The following is a 27,541-nucleotide window of genomic DNA, read 5'->3' on the forward strand; positions in this document are numbered from 1 at the left end:
TTAGGTTGTATACCCTTTCATGCTAGTAACTTTCCTCTTAAAGCTTTACGCTATTATTTATATCTATTTAATAACACTTCTGTCAGTGTTTTTACTATTCTTGTCTTACATGGACATAGTTTATGTACTACTGTCTTACAACTCAACAACTTTCTGAGCAAAATTGAGGTTACACAGCTGTACTGCACCAAACTGGGCTTCAGGTCTCAGGATAATACCTTGTTCATTCTATCACACTCTTCTACTGTCCAGACTGTATAGCTGCTTGCAAAATGCTCAGTAGATAAGGTCTCCTTTCCATTAAACTTCTGAACTATTAATGGGAAGTGCTTGGAAAAATGATGGGTGGCCAAGGCTTAAACAATATTGTTGGGAATTATTTTAGTATTTTAACCATATAAACAATTAAGTTCCAGTGCCTCTCACTGTTCAATTTGTAATGCAGCCATAACAATAGAGTTTCAGTCACAGATGGGAACCTCCAACACCTAACACAGTGCAAATTATACATGTTTTAAATTAATATGTAAATTAATTGAACAGCACATTTACGTTCAAAATCCTTTCACAGGCAAGGATGAAGAACATCTTATATACATATAAGTAAAGCCAAGACTTTAATGGTTAGTTTAATCGAAATTGCAACAGTCTAATTCAAGAATCATCATTAGTTTAGATCGAATTATTTCAGAGAAACAAAGAATTATAATGCCGGTAAAGTACTTATATACAGAAATAGTCTCAATAGTAGCAATAACACATTTAAAACTGTAACTTGCACTCTTATTTTTCTACTCCTTTTCCTGATGTTATGCTTACCCTTCCACTGCTCCTCTGGGCCAACTGTTTCACAGTGGGTTTGGTGGTGGTGGGCTGTTATAGCCACTTGTCAGCATCTGGAGTCCTTTGCAGAGAGGAATAGGTTCTTCATGTTGATGGTTTATTCTTCCTCTCTTCTTTCTTTTCTTTTCTTTTTTATTCCACACTTAGGGGCATTTAGATACTCCTACTAACATGCATGTACACCCTTCTTTCTTCATTGGTCTACAGCTCCAGGTTACAACCAAATTTACTACTCATGGTGTATCTTACATATATTAGCTACTATTTATTTGTCTGTTCTTTAGCCTTAAAGTCAGTTTTGTCCAGTTCCACATCTGTAGGGTTTTTTTTAAAACTGACCATTACTGAGTTGTTTATAATGTAGGTTCTCCAGTGCCAAGCATGTGCCCCATCTCTTACCAGCCTGTGTCTGTGCTCCTCTGTGCTGCAATCTCCCTCGCTTCTCAAAGCCTCTGCTATCATACTAAACCTGTATTTCTCTACACTATGTCATTGTGTTAGAGTTGTAAATATTTCATTCTGTCTAGAACAACTGCTTGTTACTGCCATCTATATGAAAGTATAGTTGTACCACACAAAGATCAACAAAACTAAAAAAAAATAAATATAGATACCTGATCAGTTAGGAAAATTGCTGTCAAAACTAAGTCAAGTAAAACAAAGTTACAGGCAAGTCAAAATAAGCTCAGACAAACCTCAAGCCTGACAAATCTCACTCTTGAGACCTTGCAAGCTCAGTACAATATGAATAAATCCTGTTACAAGCAACAAATGGAAATACCTTAAAACATTCAACAAAATGAGAAAAAAGGTATGATGTATTCTCTAATACTTTTCAGAGTATTTTGAAACACCATTTACTGTTTCATCAGTTTCTCCCTGTTGTTTTTGGGATGCAGTAAAAGAAGATCAGCAGGGAGTAAGGAAAGGCATATATAATCTTGCTGGGGTTTTGTTAGATTAGGGTGGTTTTTTTTTATTTTTCTGCATTAATTCTTTCAAATTACTGTTAACAGAATCAGATGGGGGTTCTTTTTAGGTCATCATATTTATCACTTCTTCCTTTGATACTCACTTGCTATCTCAAAGGTTTTTTTCTTTTTTACTGGAGAACAGCTCATGTTCTGGAGCTAAAATGGACCATTGCAGAAGAGGACATTTCAGTATTTACTGCTGTTACAGTACTTCAGAGTTGAATATTTAGAGTATATGAGAGTGTATCAAAATACTTCTTGTAATGGCATAGCCATCATCATGGTGTTGGAGTCTCTTGCCTACAGTATGAATTACAAATTAAATCTCAAGCTTTAAATAAAGGATCATGGTTGTAACATAACAACAACGATAACAATAATGACAACGATACCAGTAACGATAATGATAACAATAAGGATAGCAATAACAACAGCAATAATAACAATGATAATGTTAATAATTATAACAACAACAACAACAATAATAATGTTGTTATGATGCTACACCCATGATCTATTATTATTGTTGTTGTGGTTATTGTTATTACTTAGTTATAAAATTCAGGCTGGAGGGGACTTCAGGATGTCTCTAGACCAAGCTACTGCTCAAAGTAGGGCCATCTCTGAGGTCAGATTAGGTCGCTTAGGGCTGTGTTCAGTCTGGATGAGTCCAGGGGACCACCACCAGGACAGTGGGGGATGTAGCACTCGCCCTGTGTGGAGAGGCTGAGGGACTGGATCTTGTTCAGCTTGGAGAGAAGATGGACTGTGGAGGACCTACCAGCAGCCATGCAGTGCCTATGGGGAGGTCAGCGATGGGATGGAGACAGCCTCTTCGCAGCGGTGTGTGGTGGGCATAAACTGAAATGAGAGGCTTAGATGGCATACAAGGAGAACTCTTTTCACCTTGAGGGCAGTCAAGCAGGGCAATGTGACCAAAATCAAGATGAAGCTTTTCAAGTTAAGGTACCTATCCAGTTAAAGAGACTGTTAAATGAAACTGCTACTGAAATACTCCTGCCAAAAGTATGTTAGTCTAGGGGTGGAGGTAGACCTGCAGAGCATCACAGTGAGTCATGACCTGTCTGCGCAGGAGGAGAGGGGAACCGTTGGGGAGCCTGTGGACCAAGGGCTCCCTTGGGACACGAAGCGGGGCACCCAGGGCCGGCGCTGTTTCCCTTGTGGGAGGCATCCCTCGGGGCCCGAACGCAGTGGGATCCCTCAGGGCCCGAACGCTGCGGGATCCCTGGGCTGGCAGCCAGCCACACAGCCCACTGTCCAGGAGACCAACTCCCCACAGAGGCAGGGCCGGAGGCAGGGCTGGGCACAGGCACCCTGGGGCCTGGCTGAGCCAAAATGGTTCCCTGGGACCTGGGCAGGGGTCCCAGGTGAGGGCCATCAGGGAGAGTGAGGCTGAGCAGTGCTCTCGGGGACCTCAGAAGAGTAACTGGGACAATCATCAGCAACCAAAATACCTGCATTTCACACCACAGTAAGTCTCACTGATCTAGCTCCTCAAACTACTGATCAAAGTCATTTTAGGGAAATATTTTTATTTCCTCTAAGTTTAAACCAAATACCCCTCTGTTCATTACTGGTGGTCCTCATTACAGGTTACCAGAAGGGTTGGGATTGTCATTAAAGCCGTAGGTTTACGGACCAAATTCTGTTCTTTGCTGCACATCAGAAAAGTGGAATAGGTACTTTGCTGAAGGTAATTGCTCCAGGGTGTCACTGAGCAAAATCTAGAACTATTCTTGTGGAAAAGTCAGCTCTCACAGCAAACAAACAATACCATTATCTGTGCTTGTGCAGTATATATTTGGTGATCACCAGTAATCCCTTTGCTGAATCTAACCTATTATCTCTATTACAAATAAAAGCTGCACAAAATTACAACCAAAGTGTTAAGGTGCTAACAGGCGTTATCTCATGAACGGTACCACACATCACTGTCATTAGACTCTAAACAAAGGCTCAAGGCCTGAAAAAATAAAATATCTTTGATTGTAAGGTCTGGTGGTTTCAGCCACCTCTTTTCCAGAAAGAGAAGAATAACAGGAAAGGAAAAAAAAAAGAAAATGCCTGAAGCAGCAATTTTTGTCATGAAGCAATTAAAACTGAGTTTAGTCCCACATTACTTCTAACTGAGAGGTCCTGTACATTTAATAGTCTGCCCTTGAAAGCTACAATTTTGACTGTAAACTTTGTCATCTTGCACAGGGTAATGATAACTTGAATGTACTCTTCTAGCCTATGCTATGTTAATTTACTGTTGGAGTTTAATTAGCCTTTGCCACCAAGTGATTAAGATGCACCCTGTTTTATCCAAAAGTCATGTCCTGCTTTTAACACACTATCAGTCTATTCACGTTCTCATGCCTAGCTTTTATATCTGTCTGTAAAACTGTCCTTTATAAACTTAGAAATTCAGGACTGTTCTGCTGTTCAGAAAAAAACAATTGTGCAACAGCACATTTCATAGAGTAGCTTAACAACCACACTAAAAGAATGAAGTTGTAAATCTGACAATGCATAAACACAGACTCTGAGCTATGGGACTGGTAAAGCTTTGCATTTTGCTTAAAGAGAGAGCTGGACAATATTGCCTCTTGGTTTTCTCAAAAATCAGATTATACCTGCATTAGTTCTAGTTATGCACATGACAAGAGTCCAATAATAGACTAAGCATATTGATCACTGTAGTGCAAAGAACTCTTTTATTACATGTTAGAGTGGCTGGTCAGGCACAAAACCTTTTATACCTCTCCAAATGAAAACTCAATATTGTTTCATTGTCAAGGTTGTAATTTACATTTAGTGGTCTTCTACGTGAAATAAAGTCTATGAACTTCATATCCAGAGTAAGTCAGTCCTTTGAGGTGGGTGAAACATTAGTCTCCAGACCTTTACGTGGAATAATCTTAAGGAACTTTGATACATTACATTTCTTGTCACTTAAAGTTGTTATCTTGATAGAGTAACAATACATATACATAGATAAACAAACTCAACTTATTTATCTTTGCATTAAATGAGTAAAGCATATATTTTATACTGAGAATGTATTTCTGTTTTTGAACTAGAAATTATTAGTCTTCTCTACGAGTTTTTATACATTTGAAATGGTGTAGTTGTTAGACTTCTTGATGCCTTCTATGTTTTTTGCAGCTGTTCAGATCTGCTGGTATCACTGAGACACAGAGTCCTTACCCTGATGGACAGCATTCTCAAAATAATAAAATTATATAATACAAAGAATTGAGGGGAATAAAGCAGACTTTGATTATTTTACAAGGATGATAATGCAGAGAATTCCTTTCCTGAATTCCATTTTTTCTAAAGAGGTGCCATGCACTATTGTCCAGAAAGCACAATAGAGTTACACAGCTTGTTGACAGTGCTTAATATGAAGTCCAGCTACATAGGTATTAAAAGTTGTGTAGGCTTTTTTCTAGTTCTCTCTGCAGGGTGAAAATTAGCCTACAGGAAGCAAACTTGAACTTTCTTTTTTTGTGTCACAGTATGAATGTTAAAAAACCTCCAAAACTTATCACTTGTTCTCCTGCAAAATGAGATGACAAAAACTTTTAACATCTTGCTAACTAACCAAAAAAATGCCTAACCATCATATGTATTTAGTCTTGTACACTACAGTTCCTCAGGTAAAATAACTACATGATCAGAATCACCTTCATTTTTTCATGTCTTAGCAGGCTGTCATCTGACTCACATCCAATATTGGGATTCATAAAGAAGTTGTTTCTCCCCTTGCCTACCTAGAAAGAGTGAATCTTGTAATAGGACTGACACTCAATTTCTATTTGAAGAGTCTTGGGTGACATACTCACATGCGAATCATTCTGAAACAATGAGCATCCATCTTTGCCTGCCCAAAGACCCAAGGGGAGTAACATTGACCCATGATGACTTGTTGGGAGAACAGGAGCGCCTCAGTCAGTCAGCAACTCCTAGGCTTTCATATTTACCTTTCACATCTGACTAGATAAAGTTATTTGGAAAAAAAAAAAGTCAAACTTGTGTGGTAAACTGCCTCAGTCAAACCTTGTTGTACCTCATGCTGCACAAAGACACTATCTAATGTAATTTTAAAAAACATATCTGCAGGAATCGGTACTTCCATGTTACATGATATCTCACAAGCAGCACTTATTAAGGATATTGAATATCCAATTTAAATGCCTTCTGCAGTCACAGGGGATTTAGTCCAGCAAAATCCTTTCCTTAGAAGTGTGCCCTTCATAAGTTAAAACTTTGACATGTTGAGGTGACTAGTAAGAGAAGTTACTGAGACCAGTCTGCTTAACTATGAAAAAATCAAGATAGACCACAAGGCAAATCACATAATTTGCAGGAAGGGACCTCAATTAGTCAAAGAGAAGGATGGAATCCAGCTGCTGCTCAGGAGATATTTTTTGCATTTTACACTTAAGTCATCTCATAAAACAGTGAGCAGAACTTGATTCTGAAAATGAAAAACCTGTGACTCTCCCATCCTAGCTTCCAGTCCTAATAATTAAACTTAGAAAACACATTTATTCTTTCTATGTCTCTAGCATGCATTTTTGTTTGTTTGTTTGAGTGTTTTTTTTTTTATTTTAATGCAAAAGAGAAACACCCTTAAAAGCACCTCAGTTACTGTCTGTATGATCTAGAGCATGCAGTTAGTTAATTCTCTTAAAAGTTTAATGATGCAGTTTGAACCTTATTAGATTAATTAAATAATCTGATATAGGTTTTCCATGACTTAGGTGAGAGTTGTACAGATGTAATTGTTAAATAATAGGTAAAGGTATTCTTAAGTAGGAATCAGGAAAGTTTATTCCTCTTTGAAAATAAAATGTTGATATTTAAAACTTGAGCATAAAGATATTTCTCCTAATAGTTCTGAGTAAAATTGCCAAATCCTCCATGACAGCCGGTTTTGGTAGCTTTCCACTCAGTAAATTGCCATTCTGCTTGCCTAAAAGGTAGGTCTGTATGGCCAGTGTAGTTACTCAGTTCTGGATTTCAAGATAAGCAGGGCCAATTAAACCAACCCAAATGTTGTGGGGGAAAAAAATGTATAACTTCTCATTATGCTTAATAACATAGGGTAAAGTCACAACCAAGTCATTCAACTATCATTCAGGCTGAAAGGGAGCAGAAGTTTCGTTGTTTGTACAACTTCATGTAGATACATCGTAAGTCACTGTAAATGCATCTTTGCTTTGGAGTAGATTTACCTATTTTGCTTGCAGGGAGCTCCCTTATGAGAAAATTATGTAGACTACCCGATGAATGCAGAAAGCTTTAAGTAAGGAGGTAAGGTAGGAATGCAAGTGGAAAAAAAGGTTTATAGGCAGCTTTCTTCCTTCTTTTTGTGTCTTTGAAGGGTGGGTCTCAGCTTTCAGGCTTGTTTTTAATTAACTAAGCCATTTTATGAGCTGAAATCCCTTAAGGTGCCTACCAAGTTTCTTGTTTCAGTTTCTGCTTGAGGTGCAGTTTCCTAACTCCTTCCTGTGATTCTTATATTTGCTGCTATAGCCACACCCTGTACTCTGGAGTCTTCCTTCTTCTAAGTATACTTAGTTGCTTTTCAAGGCAGAAATAGCTTTCCCTTCTTCCTGTCTGACCCGCCTAAAAGATATTTTAAAGGAAAATAAATATGCAACCAAAGAACAAATAAAATACTCTGATGCTGACAGGGATCATAGTGTCTATTTGAAGACTAAGGATCCCACTGACAGCCAAAATGTAGGTAAAATAATGCTGAGCAGTTTGGTGCTTTTTTTTCTTAGGATCTGCCCTTAAATAGGTTAATTGTTTTTGTGCCAAAATGTTTCTCCATCACTGTCTTTTTACGATATTATATTTATTATTAAAAGTTGTTGCAAGACATAGCTGTTACCGACATCATCTTACAGATAAAGAAAAATTGCAGGAAATATGCATCCCCAACACAGACATTTCAGGAACTCATTAGTCTATGTAGAAACCTTTATCTGTTTATTATTACTGGAACTTATTGTAGTTCGATAAAAACAGTTCTACAAAAGCAATTCTTCTAACAATGTTTTAGCGTATATTCTTCTTGACTGCTTAATTATATGCTAATTATTTTGTCAGCAGAACCATACTCTTACGGAAAGAAAATGTACTATTTCCCAGACCAAAATGTTGATGCAGAAATATTGTTATGGCTGAAAACATTGAATCTTTTTGCGTGGCAGTTGTCACCTCTGCTTACAGCTTTACTTCAAAGTGCTTAAATGCAAAACACTTTTAGCTGAACACTCCAATTTGAGCCCAAACCATTTTCTCCTAAGCTCTTTCTGCTATACATTATAAGACTATTTTGGGGTCTGAGAAGCATGTTGTAGTTATGCTGATACAGTCCTCCACAAAAGGGGTTCTGTTGATAGATTTCATATTGTCTTAAGAGAAATTTAATCAAGCCCAGATACAATCATATAAAAGAAGTAGTAGTAGTAGTAGCAGCAGCAGCAGCAGCAGCAGTAGTAGTAGTAGTGGTGGTGGTGGTGGTGGTGGTAGACCCTCATCTCCCCTTTATCCAAAGATTTATCTGCTGATCTTTTGTTGCAGAGCATGTACTTGATATACTGTTACTGTGATTCTTCAAGCAAAGTACTAATCATGCATAGCTATGACATAGGACATTTATCTTCATTTGACAGATTGGCCCTTTTACAGTAGAACTTTTCCAGTAACAAAGACAGATAATTATTGAGAATATTCAACTTGGAAAATGGCTTTAGAAGAAAGCCAGTACAGATGAAACTTGCACTTCTATAGCTCTTGCAAATACATCCTTGCTGCTGTAAAATGTTAGAGAAGAACATTGTAATTTGGCTGTAACCATATGCAACAGAGCTCTTCTGCCATTCTTACTGCACAAGCTCCAGGCCTTTACTCTGTCATTTTGTATCTCCAAATGTTCTTGCAGCCCACAAGGGGTCCAAGAATCTCTGATAGTGACACATTTCTTATAGCTAAGGATAGCAGTGGAAAGCCAATTATAATAGCTTCCCTACTAGGCCCTGTGGTGTTTGAATCTTTGTAACCCGTGTGGCTTAGTTTTCTCTGAACTGCACTGTTAAATTTCTAAAGAGACCGCCCTTCGAGGCAGTCACCATTTTCTGAATCAGAACTGATGAAGAACACTGTGGAGGACACATGCTGTGCTCTTTCAGGGGGATTTTATTATAGTTACTTCTGCTTTGTTAAATCTAAACTTTTAAAATTAAGTAGAGGTGAAGACAGCTATGGTACACCATCACTTCTCATTGCCACTAACTTTATAAAAGAGAAAATATTTGTTAAAAGGTTGTATATACCTTCAGTCCATCCTTTCCTCCCCCTTGCTAGAAACTGAACTGTTAAAATACTATACTCTGAAGTACAAATGTTTAAGACTGCGAACTGGATGAAACAGGATATGTGCCCTGTAAATAATTAATTATGAACCTTCTTGAAGTTTAATGATATGATTCAAGATAAAAGCCAATTAAATCAAATTTCTTCTGACTGGCAGGAAAATTATTATTTCACACACACAGTTTGCTTCTACATCAAATGGAGAGCAGCTTAAAAATTAAACACCAGCTTAATTTAATAAGAGTGACCTTGAAAGGACAAAAAATGGGTTCTAGAGGAAAAGCTATTCAGTAGCCTTGCAGGGGGGGGGGATCACTGGAGAGTTTTATTATCTGGCATTTTCTTTATTCTTTGCTAGTATAAAATGAGATCATAAGCATTTTTAAGTAAAAAAGTAATTTTTCAAGAAGCTTAAATTTTTAGTGACTGCAACTGTTCGTGAATGTGATGAATAGTTTTACCCTGTCTCTCCATCCTGCTCCCCAGAACTACAGGGAAAATATGAAATTTTCTAAAGATTTTATTTCAACATTTTCAGTATAAAATACTTTGTAAGATCCCAACAATTTACTTCTTTTTCAATCTGTCTGTCAAACTGAAAAATTCTTTTCTCCATCAGAATTTGAGAAGAAACATAACAGATTATAGCCTTTTTGTCCAATAATATTTTAGAGCAGTTCTTACCTTGTCAGAGAGGAACAGAGGAGCTGCTAAGGACTTTGGGCTTGTCTAGTTTGGAGAACAGGAGGCTGAGGGGCGACCTCATTGCTCTCTACAACTTCCTGCGGAGGGGACGTGGAGAGGTGCTGAGCTCTTCTCCCTGGTACCCAGTGATAGGACGCATGGGAATGGTTCAAAGCTGTGCCAGGGGAGGTTCAGACTGGACATTAGGAAACATTTCTTTGCCAAGAGGGTGGTCAAACACTGGAACAGGCTTCCTAGAGAGGTGGTTGATGCCCCAAGCCTGTCAGTGTTTAAGAGGCATTTGGACAATGCCCTTAACAACATGCCTTAAGTTTTGATCATCCCTGGATTGGTCAGGCAGTTGGAGTAGATAATCATTGTAGGTCCCTTCCAACTGAAAAACAGTCTATTCTATTCTGTGATGTCAGAGAGGCATATACTTTACATTGGCAAAGTTCTACTTTCATGATATCTCCGTCTTTATTCTCCCGAGTCGAACTGAATCTTAGGAAGTTACTTTTCTTTTTTACTTAGGACTTTTTTTTTTTCCCTCCCATTTTTTTTGGTCCTCTCATAAGACTTACTTTCAAAGTTTTTGAAGTATAGTTATTTTACGATTCAGTCTAATTTAAGCTCATCAGAAATCAGGTTACAGTCTTTCTTGTCTTCACCAACAACATCCCAAAACCAGAGCAGAAGTATGGTGAAGTTAGAACAATAGAAATTCAAACAGCAATATAATATCATCTAATGTATTATTCTTCCTTCACAGAATTGTTGATCATCATTAATTTGAAAGGACTTGTTTCTAAACTGTTTATGCAGTACGGAGTTACAAAGGAACACATGAATCTAGGGAACATCTTGACATAATTTAAATGGTTAGAAAGAATCTGAGAAAAGTGAGTTCATTAGAATAATCTGGGACAGAAGTCTTTCAAGACTAGAACAGTATCAGCAAAATACTTTCAGCCCGGTAGTCTAAATTTGACTAATGTCTTTAAAAAAAAAAAAGTTATTTTAAATTAAACAGCATGCAAAATGTTGTGGAATGCTTTCAGTCTGTATTAATAATTATGTATTTCATAAACTCATATTTTATGATCATCTAGTCCATTTGTTTGTTCAAAGCAAGATTAAGTTCAAAGTTACATCATGTTTCTTGGGGTTTTCTGTAGTTAAGTTTTGAAATTCTTCTAGAGCAGAGATTCCACAGCCTCTCTGGAAACCCGCTGCAGTACTTAACTGTTCTCAGGATAGTGTTTAACCACCCTTACCTTATTTAACCAACATTTACCTTATTTAAAGTATGTCATGTAATACAGATTTAGGTCTGTCCCTGGTCTCCAGACAAGACATAAATCACAAGCCATCATGTTGTTGTTGCTTTTTAACCAACTTTCCATATATCTTATAATTGAATGGGTTGGGATTTTGTGGGGTTTTTTTGGAGGGGTTGGGTGTTTTTTTCAGTACTATGGCATATTTTCAGTGTTGGTAATATAGGCAAGATATGTAACATAATCAGCAAACTCCGCACTTGTCTCAACCTTTGATAACTATGAATAAAGAAGCTGGCATGGGGAAGGGTTGCTCCTTATTCTAAACTGACCTGAAATGGGCATTTTCTAATTTACAATTTGCTTACAGACTGGTTGTTTAGAACATGCTTTAACAAATTATTTTACTGAATTAATGATTTATGAATGGCTATCACAGTTATTGTTTTGCTTGTGAATGATGTCAATGTTTGTATGGGAGGAAAACCTGAAATTGCAGGATTTTTGCATATATGTCAGGTGTACATTTACATGAGTAATCAGCCTTCCATAAGCATTTTCAAAAAGATCAAAACTTAAATGAAAAAATTACAACATTTTTTCTGAAGGAATTCTCTGTTCTTCTTGTATACTTACCTATAAGATACTAATTTTTGAACATGCAGACCAAAGCAAATACATGGAATTTGCATGTCCTCCACCTGTCTCCAAATTTAATTGCTCATTTGTATCATTTAAACCTCAGAAACTGATTTTTAAAATTAAATATGCTATTCACAGTAAATATTCAATAGAAACTCAGTAAATATTCAATACATTAAGGAATGTCTGCTACATGTGAAATGCAGTCATGCAAATTACTTCTGAGATATTTGACTGGCCAGCAGAGGCATCAGAGTAAATTATGTGACAAAATAAGTGAGAAAACATAGGCAATTGTTGTGGCCTTTAGGTTATTACTATTGATAATTAAAAGAAATAAAAAAGCAGAAAATAATAGTTTACTTCCAGATTAGACACAAATAACTTAAAGAAAACATTGTGAGTGGAGAAAATAATAATTCAAACAATGATTATGTCATCAGTTTCACAAAATGCAACTTCACGAATGAGAACATTAAAAAGGGGAAAAAAAGGGATATGGGAGCTGAAGTTAGACCTAGGCAGAACTATTGCTCTTAAGAGAAATATTTATCACTACAACTGTTATGCAGCTACCATTTTATGTGTCTATATATATGTCTCTGACAGAGAATACAGTTATCTGCATTTATATTAAAATTACTTGCTTGTAGTTTTGCAAATTTATAGAAATGTCATCATTTTTCAAGGTTTTAATGTTCAGTAACTGTCTCAAATTTGAGCTAAGCTAAAATTCAAAAGATTGACATGGTTCAGCCTTAGCCTTTGAGGAAGTCATGATTCTTATCATGAGAATAAAACCTATCCAGAAGTTCAGACTTTTTACAAGACACAAACATGGTAGCCACCTTCATTCAAAAATTGGTGACTCCTCACTATGTATATAACTATAGATACGGAGAATTCACCAGATAGTTTAGACAGACAAATTTAGGCCTTTCTTCAGTGTGATGAGTTTAAGAACTATAGTTGCCAATAATTTTGTAACCACAGGTTCAAATTATAACAGAGAATGAATCTGGAGACATAAGGTGAGTATTCTCCACCAGCTACCCTAATACAGCCACCGTAATAGAGTGTAACTACACTACCATATAATTTTACCCACCAGTTCATTCTTTGCATTCATGGTTGTGCTTACTGCAAAGAAGTTATTTCACTCCCAGTTCTCCAACAGCTATTTTCAGAACCTACATTTCTCTTCCAAAGAAAACCATTGTGAATTTCTGGAGCTAGTGGCCCTTATGCCACATCTCAAATCTTATAGTGTATTGGCTAATTTTTGTGCTAGAAAAGCACAATCTGATGGTCTACAACACAACAATTGCATTATTTCAGATATTTTAAATAGAAAGAATACATGCACACACAGTCCCTTTAATAATTGATTTTTTTGATGTACAATGTCACTGAATGCATTTCACAAAAATAAGAGGACCAAATAACACAGCATGGATGTGGCCAATTTGCTCATAAAGGGCTAGTGAGCCATTCTTTATCACTTGAATTGACCAGGATTCATTCCTTGAAGTATATGCATTTAATCATGTACAGACAGACCACCCAGCCAAGAGCAGAAGACAGATCATGTTTCATAATCTAATTTTGTGTTGGATGTTATCTGGGAAGAAACACTTGGAATTTACTCTTTTGTGGTTTTTTTCTCTGACACATTCTATTAAAAAAACTTGACCGCATCCTATTCAGTTCTTCAAAGTAAAGTTTTAAACGTCTTTTTTCCAGTGAGGTGCAAGATCTGACCTAAATGCTTTCCTACAAACCATATACAAGGCATCTTGACATGGAGTTGCAGACTTAGCCTTGTTTAGAATGTTCCTGCTGCCTTATTCTGAAAAGTTTTTCTTTCACCCCTTAGCTTTGGTACCTCAATCTGATTTGCTGACTTTCCTCGTGTGCCTAGATGCTTCAAGATCTAATTATGTAGCTATGATACATCAATGAGATGATCAGGATTTGACTCTCAGGCCAACACTGATAAATCTAGTATTACCAAGCCTAAAGTTTTAGGCTGATGTTAGTACTGTTACTCAATGATACGTAGTACCATTTCTTTTGGAAAGCTGTCTCAACTGAGACAGCAAAGAAATTTCTCATGCATCAAGTATTTCTTTGGTTATCATGCACCAAAAGCGTATTGATCTGCAAGTCAGTCTTCACAGAAATAAGGCTCAGCCTCTCTTTAATGAGTCTCCCTTTCTAATGGATCTATTTTCCAAGATTTCCAGTTTGACTGAAACTATGTAAACTTCTCTCCTACTGCACTGAATGACTTCTAGATTGTTTCTCTTCCATCTGCTGCAGATTGTGTCACTAAAGGCAACTTCCTCCATACTGATACTTACGTAGACAGTAAATTCTGTCTGCACAGGGTATGCATTTGCTCTTTGTCTAATGTGAAGGTTGGCCTGTGCTTGCACTTACCTTTACCTTGAAGCCATATTATTGGCAGTGTTTGTGCTGCTGGAAAATTTCAAAGGATGTGAAATTATGAGTTTGTAATTGGAATAAGTATGTGTTTAGTTGAAGTATTGGTAGGCTACAGACTACTAAGTGGGGTTACCTCACTTAACTTTAGACATCTGTAATACAGAAACCTACCTTTGACCTGGACACTCTTTGTATTCAGGCACTTAAGATGCAATTTAATCAATGTATGTTAGATTATGTGCTAAATGAGACAATTTGCACACTGAAAGTGACTATTTTTCTCCTTTGACTCAAAAATACCTGGTGGAAGGGAAGGAAGATGAGGGAGCCAGATTCTTTTAAGTGGTGCCCAGTGACAGGACAAGGGGTAATGGACACAAACTGAAATACACGACATTCCATCTTAACACAAGAAAACTTTTTTTACTCTGAGGGTAGTCAAACACAGGTTGCCTAGAAAGGTTAGTGTGTCTCCATCCTCAGAGATATTCAAAACCTGCCTGGAGACGGCCATAAACAACCTGATCCACCTGACCCTGCTTGAGCTGGAGAGTTGGACTAGATGATCTCAAAAGGTCCCTTCCAATTTCAGCAACTCTGTGATACTGTGATTTTTTTTGCTCTTGGTTTTATCAAAAGTTATATTATCTCAGCTGATGTCTTATGACATGTTTGTAAATAAAAGGTTCTTTTCTGGTGATAAAACAAGTACAATTATGTGGAAATAACAGAGTCATTATTTTAAAATCCTTTGATGGGTGATTATCAGGATAGCCCAAGACATATGTGCGAAGTTTAAGAAAACATTCAGTTGCCCTACATTTGCTTTAATAGCTTGGTTCTTGAGAACAGTTAAAACCATTAATTATTCCTCCAATCTGAATCATCAAAAACAAACAAAAGACTTTAAAGAGGCATTCAAGGTGTGATTAGAATAATCTGAGCTCAACAACAAAGTCATAAGCAATTAAAAATATAGCAACTACAGCAAATGGAGGTAGATGTGTAATTAAGTTAATATTGTGTAAACATCCACAGGATGTCTTCCAGGTCCACAGGAAACCATTAAAATGCTAGCAATGCCAATGAGACAATGAAGTAAACTGCAGCACAAGAAGTAGAGACAGAAGAACTTAATCACATTAATGTAAGCACTAAAAAGGCAATAAAATAGCTAGTGCTGTGCCATTAAAAAATTAAAACTCCTTTTTGTTGATAACATAAATAAATTAACTAAGAGAAATGACTGTATTCCTACCTTTGAAATAGCCATTTGAAAATGTAACTGGGCAGTCTTAAAAAATCATGGTCATGAAAAGTTATTGTAAGAACATCTCAGTAAGTGTATTAAGCAAAAATTGAACTATTTTCTTTTCCCTAGATGCATATAAGTGCTATTGCCCCCAAGGTATCATTACACTAGTTCTACAAAGGCTTAAATATTCATTTACTGCTATGTACTCTATTAAATCACTTTCTCTTTTGGTCTCTTTCCAGGAGCAGTTATAAATTAAAAACACACCTCTAATTTGTCTTCTTTCCCTTTTAGAATGTTAGTATACCACTAAGATTATAGACCTTTTTTTAAGGGAATTTCTGTAGTATGTCATTATCTATTCATTTTAAAGATTTGTAAACTAGAGCTTTCATGATCCAAGTGTTTAAGAAATTGTGGAGAAAAAAAATTGATTTAGGCTACTAATTATTAATATTTTTAGCTACTGATACTGGGGAAAATATTTAATCATCCCCTTGTGTAACGTGTCTTCTTTGTCTCAAAATATAAAATAGAAGCATCTATTATTTTTTTTCTCTTCTTTGAAATTAAGAAATTTGGCTTTGGCATTTGATGCTGTTCCTATGTTACTCACAGGACTGATTTTATTCTTAATGTTTTCAAACTCCTTACTATCCTTATTTCTATCAGACCATCCCTCCTCTCCTTCCAAGAAGAAAGGCTGGCATAATAATATTTATTTTAATATGTATTGTTGCTATTTCATTTTTATTTAATTTGTTAAATAATTATAGTTTTATAATTATTCAATTATAGTTCAATATATATATAATAGTTTAAAACCAGAAGCTGTGGGAAATATGTGCCTTCCTAAACTGACCACTGGAGACTAGGAGAGACACACTAAGGCAATGGAAAAATCACCAGAAACTTATATATGGGACACTGGATCACTGCCTAGCCTCTATTAATTGTGAGAGAAGTTGAGATTATTGGCTCCAAGCAGATCTAGACATCTAAATGTAGCTGTCTTGGTTTCAGATTGAAGCTCATCTTTATAATCAGGTAACTGAAGAATGTTTCATAACTGTTTATACATGCAGAAAGAGAATTATTTTGAGCAGGAACCATTGACTGCTCATTTGCAATAACAGTGTTTGCTTAAACACTTCAACATCTCTGTTCCTGTCTTCATATAACATCTCCTAAAGGTTTTATTTTGGTTTTATATGATTAAGAGTGTGTTTGTGTATACATAAATTTATATATATCTGTATAAATACACATGCATATCTCATATACTTAGAAGTCTTAAAAGCTAAATTCCCTATCAAAGACTGATTTTTTTCTCAGGGGAAAAAAACGACAGAAAGAAATCAACTAGGTCCTGGAATTAGATATTTTGAAAAATCATGAAATGAAATATATTATCCATTCTGAAATGAATCATTCATAGAATCACATCAACACAAAAACATTTGAGATGGGAAAGGACCTCTGGAAGTCATCTAGTCCAACTTCCCTGCTCAGAGAAGGGCCACCTAGAACAGGTTGATCAGGGCCATGCTGCATCTTCCTTACTCACTCTTTTCTCTTTTCCAGGCTGAACAGTCCCAGCTTCCCTAGCCTGGCCTCCTATGACAAATGCTTCAATTCCTTAATCATCCCCATGGTCCTTCACTGAACTTGCTCTAGCATGTCTATATACCACCCGTACTGGGGAGTCCAGACCTGGACCTGGTACTCCAGATGTTGCCTCCTTTCTGACTTTCCTGGGTGAGGGCTATGTGCGGGTGTGTGTGTATAAGTGTCTGACTGCCAGCAACTGGAGCCAAACCATGGGTTGAAAGGCTAAGTTTCCACGGTCCCAGTGACTGGAGCAAGTGCGGGTGTGCAAGTGCATATGTGATTGTTAGCGAAGGTCAAGCTGGAGCAGCTGGTGAATGGCTGAAGTGGCCTGGGAGCTGCGTGAAGTCAAAGAGAGCTCTGGGAGGTTGGTTGCTTGGACTTGGGAAGCCCTGGCCAGCTTCGTGCGCGTGTCTGTGACAGTCTGTAGCAGCAACTGGAGCGGGGCAGTGGTCTTGGGGGATATGAGCCCAGGTGCCAGCAAGTGGGGAGACTGGGATCCAAGAGTCGGTTATTGGGCAGACTGAGCATCCCAGCCCAGTTGCTGAAGGGACCTACATTGTACCTATGTATCACTAATGGACCTGCATCCTGCTTAGCGAGAGCAGGGAACAGGATGAGTCTGTTCTGCCTTTGTTTGTGTGACTGCTCTGCGTGTCTGCCTGTGATCTGTGTGGCTGGCCATGTATACAGGTATTTATTTATATATGTTGTGTATACGTACACTCTGCATATACATGCTGGGAACACATCTTCAGGCTCGCTGCTGACCAGACCTGGGGACATGAAGCCACAGCAGCCTCGCCTCTCTTGGGCTGTTGAATCTGGCACGATATGTCTGCCTCTAATAACTCTAAGCACAGGAACACCCTTGATCAAACATCCCTGAGTGATGAGTTATGACTCTGACCAATTTAAAAGACTGTATCAGCTGTGCCAAGTATATGCTGCAAGCTACTAAACCTTAAATCTTAGATTAACTTCATAATTGCCCTTTGCTCATGATTTTTATTTTTTTTACTTTTACTTAAAACCAAAAATTTTCCAGTGAATTCATTTATTATTATCATTCATAAGTGTGTCTGCTTACAGACTCTATCTACTTATATAATTCCTAATCCTACAATAGTAGACACCAGCCATTAATGTCTTTGTACTGATGAAGTAAAACTTCTTTTTGTAGTCTTTTACCTAACAACTTCCAAAATTGTTAAGATCACAGTAATCTTGAAAATAAGCAATATTTTAAACAGTGTTTTAAAATAACTAAAATAATTGGTACTTGTCCTTATAACACTTTAAAAGACACATCAAACTTCAGATACTCCAAAATCTTTTCTCTTACTGAATCTCTGCTTGAACCAGAAATAAGTACTAGAATGACTAGAAAGTTCATATCATTTGAAAGTTATAAAGCTCTTCCTTCAAACAGAGAACATCTAAAGATACAAACTTTAAGAGACAGAGTATGGCCTTAGGAGAAAAGGTTAAGACAGTATATTAAATTCTTCTCCAAAGAGAAGTATAAAGAAGTTTCCCTTCAAAATATTACTGGAAGATATATACTTCACACTACGATGCCAACGCAAGTGTAGATGTATAAGAAAACTACACATTTCTCATGAAAGCAAAGGATTTCTCCTCTAATATTCAAATATTTCATGCTTTTTACACTGCTTATCACTGTTCATTAGAGAAATACTGCAATGAATATTCCCAGTGAAGCTAGGATTTTTAGCTGATAAATCAGGTCTTTGGCCACTTGCCCCTCCTTTCCCTCCAAGGGACATTAGAATAATGGGTATTCTAACCTTCATTACAGTCCACTCACCCTCCAGCTATAAGAAAATTACATAGAAAAATATAACTTTGAGCATTCAAAATTTGTATTAATATATGTTCAATGCAAGAGAAAATAGGGGGGTTTAAAACCATCTTAAAAGATCACCTAGTAAGAAGGAGAAAAAGGGCTCTTCCTTTTGGACCCACTTAAACTTTGCATCAAATTCAGAATTCTTTTTATCAGTTGCGAACCCTAAGTACTTGAGGTCTCAAAGGCATATACTACGTTTCAAATTTCCATGTGGGTCTATAATAAAATGCGTAGACCTATTACAACATAGGATCATTTAAAGATTTATGGGTATTTTGGATTCATTTTTGTCCTGCTTTAAGATTTTACTCTTCAAAATAAGATATTCAGATACATAATTTGATTTCTTTTATACAGTTTAAGTAGAAGCTAAAATTCTTCTTATCTCCCTCGAAACATCATGACTCATATGTTATCTAGGACATGAAAAATCACCCTGATTTTTAGATACTTACTTTAGGCCATTTAAAACTTCATGAGTTGCACTGTTGTCTCTTCCAAAGACACATAGTGTGTTGTGTTGGTTCTCCCCATTTTGTTAAATGTGCCAATCTTTATGTATCTTTCTTTTATATCTTTACACTTTCATTCTCTATTCCACTTAACCACACTGTCCTTCTCTGCTCATTTCACCTTTCTAAATCTTCATATTTTAATCTTTTAAAAATCTTGAATTTTCACAGCAGATCAAGTTAAAACTATCCATGATGGAAAGAAAAAAAACCCAAACACATAGAATTTATTAGTATATGTTGTCTTCTCTTAGTCCCCTTTTCAGAATACAATAAGGTAGCCTTGACACCAAATAACTATCTTTCAAGGAAATACTAATTTTATGGGTTTATTCCATTTATCCAGGTCACCTCCTAAAGAAATAAACTAGGTCACCTGATATCAAATTAATTCTTAGACAGAAAATGTTTTTAAAATTATTTTTATAAATAAGTATTTTAGAAGACTGATGATACTTATTTCTCCAATAGCAACATATTTTGCTGGTTTTCATGGTAGAGAAGAAAATTTACACTGTAGAGAACAAAACAGATTTTAACCTAATCTGATTCTACATTCCTATTATTGGGTTTCTTTAAAGAATAAAAAAGCTTTTCAACACATTCTTATACTTTGAAAAGTGTGCAGGAAAAAAACCATGCCTTTTTTTAGTTGTTCCAGTCTAAAAGTCAAATATAGAGCTTAATTACTCTTTCAGTGGATGCTATTTTGCATTAGTCAATAACAAATGTCATTTATCATCATGCTGGTCAGTAAACAGGTTTTCTTTGGTTCTTCAGAAATGATTTACATCCTTCTCTGGTTTGATTAGCCAAAGCCAGATTTGTGTCATCTCCACAATGTGGCCTCAATTTACTTGTTAGTTGCCTCAATTTACTTGTTAGTTTTAAGCAGATTTTGAAAGCAGAATATGAGACAGAAAGACTCTAGTAAAAAAAAAATAAAAATAAAAATAAAAAACAAGCAAGAAACTTTCTGTTGTGGTTTAACCCTGCTAGGCAGCTTAGCCCCCCACACCTGCTCGCTCACTCCCCTGTGGTGGTATAGGGAAGAGAATCAGAAGGGTAAAAGTGAGAAAACTCATGGATTGAGATAAAGGCAGTTTAATAGGTAAAGCAACAGCCGCGTACAGAAGCAAAGCAAAACAAGGAATTCATTCATCACTTCCCATCAGCAGGCAGGTGTTCAGCCATCTCCAGGAAAGCAGGGCTCCATCACGTGGTTACTTGGGAAGACAAATGCCATCACTCCGAGAATCCCTCCCTTCCTTCTTCCCCCAGCTTTATATGCTGACCGTGATGTCATATGGTCTGCGATATCCCTTGGGTCAGTTGGGGTCAGCTGTCCCAGCTGTGTTCCCTCCCAACTTCTTGAGCCCCTCCAGCCTACTTGCTGGTGGGGTGGGGTGAGAAGCAGAAAAGGCCTTGGGTCTGTGTAAGCCCTGCTCAGCAGTAATGAAAACATCTCTGTGTTATCAACACTGGTTTGGTCACAAATTCAAAACATAGCACCATGCAAGCTACTACGAAAAAAACTAACACTGTCCCAGCCAAAACCAGTATACTTAAGCAAACAAAAAAACTCCAGTGTTGTTAGGAATCTATTTTTTTTTTCTGCTTACTTTTTTCAAAGGTGAAAATTCATAAAGCAATTATTATTATTTTTTAGAATTTAAAATGCATAACCCAGCCACAACATAAATACCTTACACAGAAAACATAACTTAGAACTTAAATAATATTTTCTTCTCCACTAGCCAGTATATACACAACAAAACAGTATGAGTTTTGTAGAGCACTAAGGTGAAAGTCAATACCGTGGAAAATCTTTCTGAGAACCATTGCTTAGCTATATCATTTTTTGTACCATGTTATGCGTGCTGTTTACTATGTGATGCCATTCTGAATAAATTACTTTGAAGCAAGTTCAAATGGCATGTCATTATACTGTCCAGAAATACATTTTAAATCAAAATATTTATACTTTATGGATTTACAGTGGAGGTGAAGTTAAATTAATTTCTTCCAGGAAAAGATAGCTAGCCTTGGCCTTATCAGTGACTTGACCAGTGTCAAATAGCCAACTTATGGGAGAACCAACCCAGGACTGTCTCCTTTTTCCGATTAGAAGGGGTGGCATTTATTTCACTAACACATGGTCCATGTTGTGAATTAGGTGTTTAAAATCAGACTAAGACCAAGACACCAATCTTGTCTGTGTGTTTGCCATGATTGGTTAACCTCACTTGCATCCAAAAATAATAAATTACTTCCCTTTTAGCCTAAGGTTCCCTGGGTGTCTAATTGCACAAGAATTCTCATGAGGACCTATCCTGGGAGATTAGTATCGATCTATGTTCAGGGAAAGAGAATTAAAGTCCTTTAAAAGACGTTGTGAGGTTCCACGTAGCACAACTAATTTCAGCATTTGTGTTGAAGGTGCCTAACTGTAACATTCAGCCAGAAACTGGGAAGTCCTTAGTCTCAAAGGAGGCTAAACATACGCATTTCTTGGGAGTATGACAACCACTAAAATAAAGAATATTTTAGTCAAGCATAGTCTCCACCTATCTGGAGAGAGAGATAAAAACAACTCTGAGATATGAATCAGAGATTCATGTTTTCCAACTCAGCTAAATACCTTAAACATCAGATTCTATATTGCCTTCTTTATTACCTATCAATAACTTTTGTATGCCCCAGTTGCAAATAAAAAGTTTGGGCTTTTTTATCCAAGGATTACATATCTTTATAGTCATAACACTCTCTTGGGATGGCAAACATCTTGCTTCTCACTTAGCCTGAATGAAGCATAGAACTCAGGACTTTCCACATGCTGTATTTAATTTAATACTCCACAGACTATTAAAAGAGATAGGTGTTTAACTTACCAGACTGGATCAACCATGTAATTTGTAAAAAACCTTAGACATCTGTTTTAAAAGTGTCCGTCCCTCTGCAGATTTTCAGAGACTTTAAAATTTCTTCACTGATAACATAGGGTAATCATATAAATTACAATGACACACATATCTGAGCCAAGTGCATAATATTTTTGTGAGGTAACACCTAAGCTAGTCACCTAAATTAAACCTAATGGATACTACCTGAGCTCCAAAAGCTTATAAACTGAAAATATACACACTTATGTTCTTCCATTAAGGTGTAGTTAATTCACTGTCATTTTTATTTGAAAAAGAGTTACAACTTCCAGAAAGTTAAAAAAAGGCCTGACTGTATCATGTGATCATTTTTGACATTTTGTTCACATCTTCACTTGGAAGACCTACTTATTGACAAGCTCTGCAGTGTAAAGTATAGTAGATAGAAGTACCTTTTCTTAAGACTTGTTTGTTGCTACACACAAATTCAGAAAAGGCAGTATCACCTTGACTGAATGCTGCCTGACTAAAATCACCTTTCCAAATGACAAAAGGTCCTATTGTAGACAAGCAGGTACCTTTTGCTCTTACATCTACATAGCAAAGTTTTCTATACATATTTTGAATCTGAAGTGCAATTACATTGCAAAGTGAGACAATATAATGGCACACTCTCTAGGTATTGAGCTCTCACATTCCTAGGACCCGTAAACTAGACTTCAGCAGAAAAAGGGATGCTACTGAAAAAAATGGACACATGTACACTAGCTGCATGGAACATGTAAACTTAATTTAACATCTGAAACAACAGTTCTGCTGTTTCATCTCTTTTCATCACTAACAGTAACCAACAGGGGGTATAGCAGTTTGCTACTTAATGAGTTATAAATGATCTAATTAAGTGTCTCCTTGCAATTGTCTTCACACTTCATTAGTGAGGTGGTTGTTTATTAAGCTAGGAAATTTATTGTCATTCTAATAATTCATCCAGTTTTAGTTAAATTTATAGAGGCTTTGATGGTATTATTTGAATGAGGATTTGACAAACCAGTTAAAATTTTTTTCCCAAATTATTTATTCCTCAATAACACATATTCTATTTTTTCTTGAATGTAGCAAACAAAATGTGGAGGATGTGCATACAGTATGTGTTTTACAGATTATTTCACCCACTATATCTTGTATTCCTCCAGATTCCTTTGTCCCTTTAATTTTGTAATATGAAGAAAATGGTATTTCCTATGAAATACTTGCATCACCTTAATAAATCAACTGACCAGCAATGGACCAGCAAGTCCATCATAGGCTAGAGTGGACACAAGGAAATTATATGCTCAGTGGAATTTGAATTATTATAGTGTTAAAATTTTGTTTTAATTCATTGTTGTGTTTATGTTTTAAGGCAGACATTAGAGGAGCAGCTTAAAAGATAGATTATGAATAACCAAGTAAACAGCCATTGGAAACAGCTACAAAGGGAAGGTATTATACAATGACTGTCAATTCCTATAGATCAAGAGTTAGGTCAGGAAGGCAGAAGCAGCACAGCAATTAAACTGTATATCCTCCAGTTCAAAGGCTTGCTATTTACAGATTCTGTTTCAAAGATTTACTTTGATTTCAGGTATCTACTTTGTCATGTAGAACTAACAAATTAAGTTCATGGTGTTCAACAAATACTCTATTGAACCATAGACAAGACAAAGCCCATCTCTAAGCTTATCCTTGAACAGTTAGTGTACTATTTTGCTGAATGTGGTATCATTTCAAGGTCGTTTGCAGATTGCTGTTTGTCTCAAATGAAGGATAAGATCATAGGCTTGTCTCTCTTTTGTTGCCTTTTGTGAATACCACAAAAAATGCAATTTAAAAGCTTTTTTTCTAAAATTGGATTGAAGCTTCAGAATTCAGTGTTAAATCCAACTATAAAGATGCCTTAAAAAAAAGGGTTTTTTTAATGTAATTATTGAATTGGCACCTTAATATCTTCATGAGCCCATATATATGCTGTGTGAATAGACTGCTATGATATTGAAAAACTGCCAATTTAATATTTTAAAAGTATACATGACAGTCCATTGGAAATAAATGCCTTACATGAAACCTTCTTGTAGACAATAGGAATTGATGTGATGAGAAATAAAACCAGAGTAACTATGAGACATGGAAATATATTTAGGAAAGAGATAAGTGACTTTGTGATATCTTAATGGTACAGGCAAAAAGTTGTTCCAGAAGTCAAGCTAAGCCCAAAGTGAATTAGGTTCTTAGTAATTATGTGCTAAGAATACACACTCACTAGAACTCAAACCAAAATTCAATGTACAGCTATATTTTGGATTTAGCTAGATTCTTTTAGTCACAAAACTAGACCTATATTTACTTCTTTCTCACAGTCTTCTCTTCCCATGTGAATTTGGAGAGTTGGGTCAATTAGTAATGTTTTCTTCTATGAGAGGGCTATTATTCCACAAGGTCCCTATGATGCCAGAACTCAGCTGATAAAAGATTTAGCCTCAGTCTGCCAATCAATATGAGACGCTGTGATAGAAGACCAGCAGGGATTAACCTACTTTAAATTAAGTACTGAAAATGGAGATAGGCATCTCCCTAAACATCTACATTTAGTCATAGTTCAGTCACCCTAAAACAATTAATCCTGTGTACACAGCTACTTGTACTGTAATGGAAAAACTTTCATTATAAGAAATTCATATTCTTTTAATCTCGTCTGAACATGTAAACACATTTTTCTCCCCTCAAATTTTCCCTGTACCTGCATAAAGGCTCATCTTTTCACAGAATCACAGAAGCATGCGAGTTGAAAAGGACATCCAGAGGTCACACAGTCCAAGGCCCTACACAAAGCAGGTCCAGTTACAGCAGGTTGCTCAGAATCGTGGCTGGTCAGGTTCTGAATATCTCCAACGGTATCACTGGGAACCTGGTTCCTGAGTTCAATCACTCACAGAGTGAAAGACCTTTTCCTTATATCAAGTCAGAATTTCCTGTGTTTCAATTTTTGTCCACTGTATTTTATCAACATTATGTGTCGTCCACTGTGTACATCAGAAAATTCTGCCCCTGTTTTTATTTGCTTGTCTTGTTTATTTAGTTTTGGTTTGGTTTAACACTCTACTATTGGAAGTTGTAAATAGCAGTAAGATCCCTATGGTAGCCTTCACTTTTCAAGGCTGAACAAACCCAGTGCTCTCAGCCTCTCAGTACAACATGGGTCGCGGCCCCCTTACACTTTGATGGCCTTCTGCTATACTCACTCCAGGTTGTCAGTGTCTTTTTTGTACTGTGGAGCCCAGAATGGACATAGTCCTCCACATGCAGTCTTCAGGCACCAAAGAGAAGGGAATAATCGCTCCCCTTCATCTGCTGGAAGAGGAATAAAGGACTAAAATAACTGTTCTGGTGCAATAGCTTTCTTAAATTCTGCAGCATTTCTCTTTCAGATGCTAAATAAGCACCACACTTTCTATTTCTGTCTTCTAGTTCTGCTGTGTCACTGAAGAGTGGCCCCTTGTCTGCCCTCTGAGCTAATATGGATAGGTAAACATGGGTCACACAAATGAGAATCCCTTAGGGACACCCCAACTCTCATTTCAGGAAAACCACAGTTATGGAATACATACAGACTATACATAATCATAGACTCATTAAAGAAATGGGAGTTAAAAAGAGTAGGAGAGGACAGTGATTTTCTCCCTTTCTTTCTGTATCTTCCTTGCAGAAAGTCATCAGATGAAACAAAGACATAATCAACTGAAAAGTACAGGTCGGTACTAAAACATTAGTAACAAAAAAATGCTATAGAATGTAAGGATAGTCCTAATATTTCACAGTCATCACCTAACCAAATATATCAGTATAGAGGAAGTACAGGAGGAGCCCTCTAGAGAGGCCACATAAAGGGGGTCTGCCAACCCTGGTTTTTACATATATATATATATATGGGGTTTGCTGCTGTTCCACCAAATGATTTGGGCTGTCAACAGTGTGTGTGGTATGCACACATAGAGAAACCAGTCAGGGTCCAGATGCTCAAAATCAGAAGTGGTAGAACGAAGACATTGCAAACATTGTTCACAGTATAGACTGAGACTTCCAAAGTTTCTTGGTACAGAGACTTCTAGACAGAGGTCAGAATAACTGAGTAAGAAGAAAGATCCTAAAGAATTGTTGTCTTTCAAAATTTCTTTATCTTTTCTTATGCTTGCCATCAGCAGAACATCTAAACCATCCATCCCCAAATATACCAATGTCTGTCTACTTGTTCAACATTTAGATGGGAGAATCCAGTTCTGAAGAATCTCTGGAAAAAAATGACTAAATATTATTCAATACTGAATGATAACTATTGGGTGAAATTCACCATTAACCAGAGGAACTGTGTATGCAATTATCTCTACAGATAAGGAGTCCAAAAATAGACATATGTTTCTACGTGTTGGTCACCTTCACAGCTTGATTTTTCTTTGAGTAAATGTCATCTAATTTTCCTATTTACAGCTCTTCTCTTCCAGTTTTTGTACCCTTCAAATATTTCAAATTGCTATTCTCATTAGCAATTTCCTGTAACCCATTTACAGTATGCAGATTTTTTATTCTTTAATATTCTCATTAGTTCTTCCAGATAGTGAATTGATTTTATTAATTTCTAATTTTTTCCAGTTTGTCAAACTTTTTGTCATTATAAATTGTCACAGTCTGTTCAGTGTTCTAATAACTAATTTCTAATACCCAAAAGCAAGGAGTACCTGAATTTAATTCCCAATATCTTTATTTCTGCAGTTCAGTGTTGCTTTATTTTTTGGTTGCTACGGTACCTTGAAGCTCACATCTGGTTTGCTATTCTCTTCACCCCTAGTTTTTATTGCCAACAAAATTTCCTCCCTCCCTCAGATGGTCTTTCTGAATTATTATTCCCCAGATTTACAGCTTGCATATTTCCCAAGACTAAGTATAATTTTATTTCCTGTCAATAATTCTAACCTCCCTTGGTCTTGTTATACTATTTCTTTATCCACAATAATATTTGCAATACATTGCAATTTCATATCATCTGAAAATTTAATTAATGTGCCATCCAAAGCAAAAATCAAGTTGCTAAATAAAACTGGGTCTCACACC

Source organism: Accipiter gentilis, chromosome 13 (assembly GCF_929443795.1).
Source record: "Accipiter gentilis chromosome 13, bAccGen1.1, whole genome shotgun sequence".
Classification (NCBI taxonomy): domain Eukaryota; kingdom Metazoa; phylum Chordata; class Aves; order Accipitriformes; family Accipitridae; genus Astur; species Astur gentilis.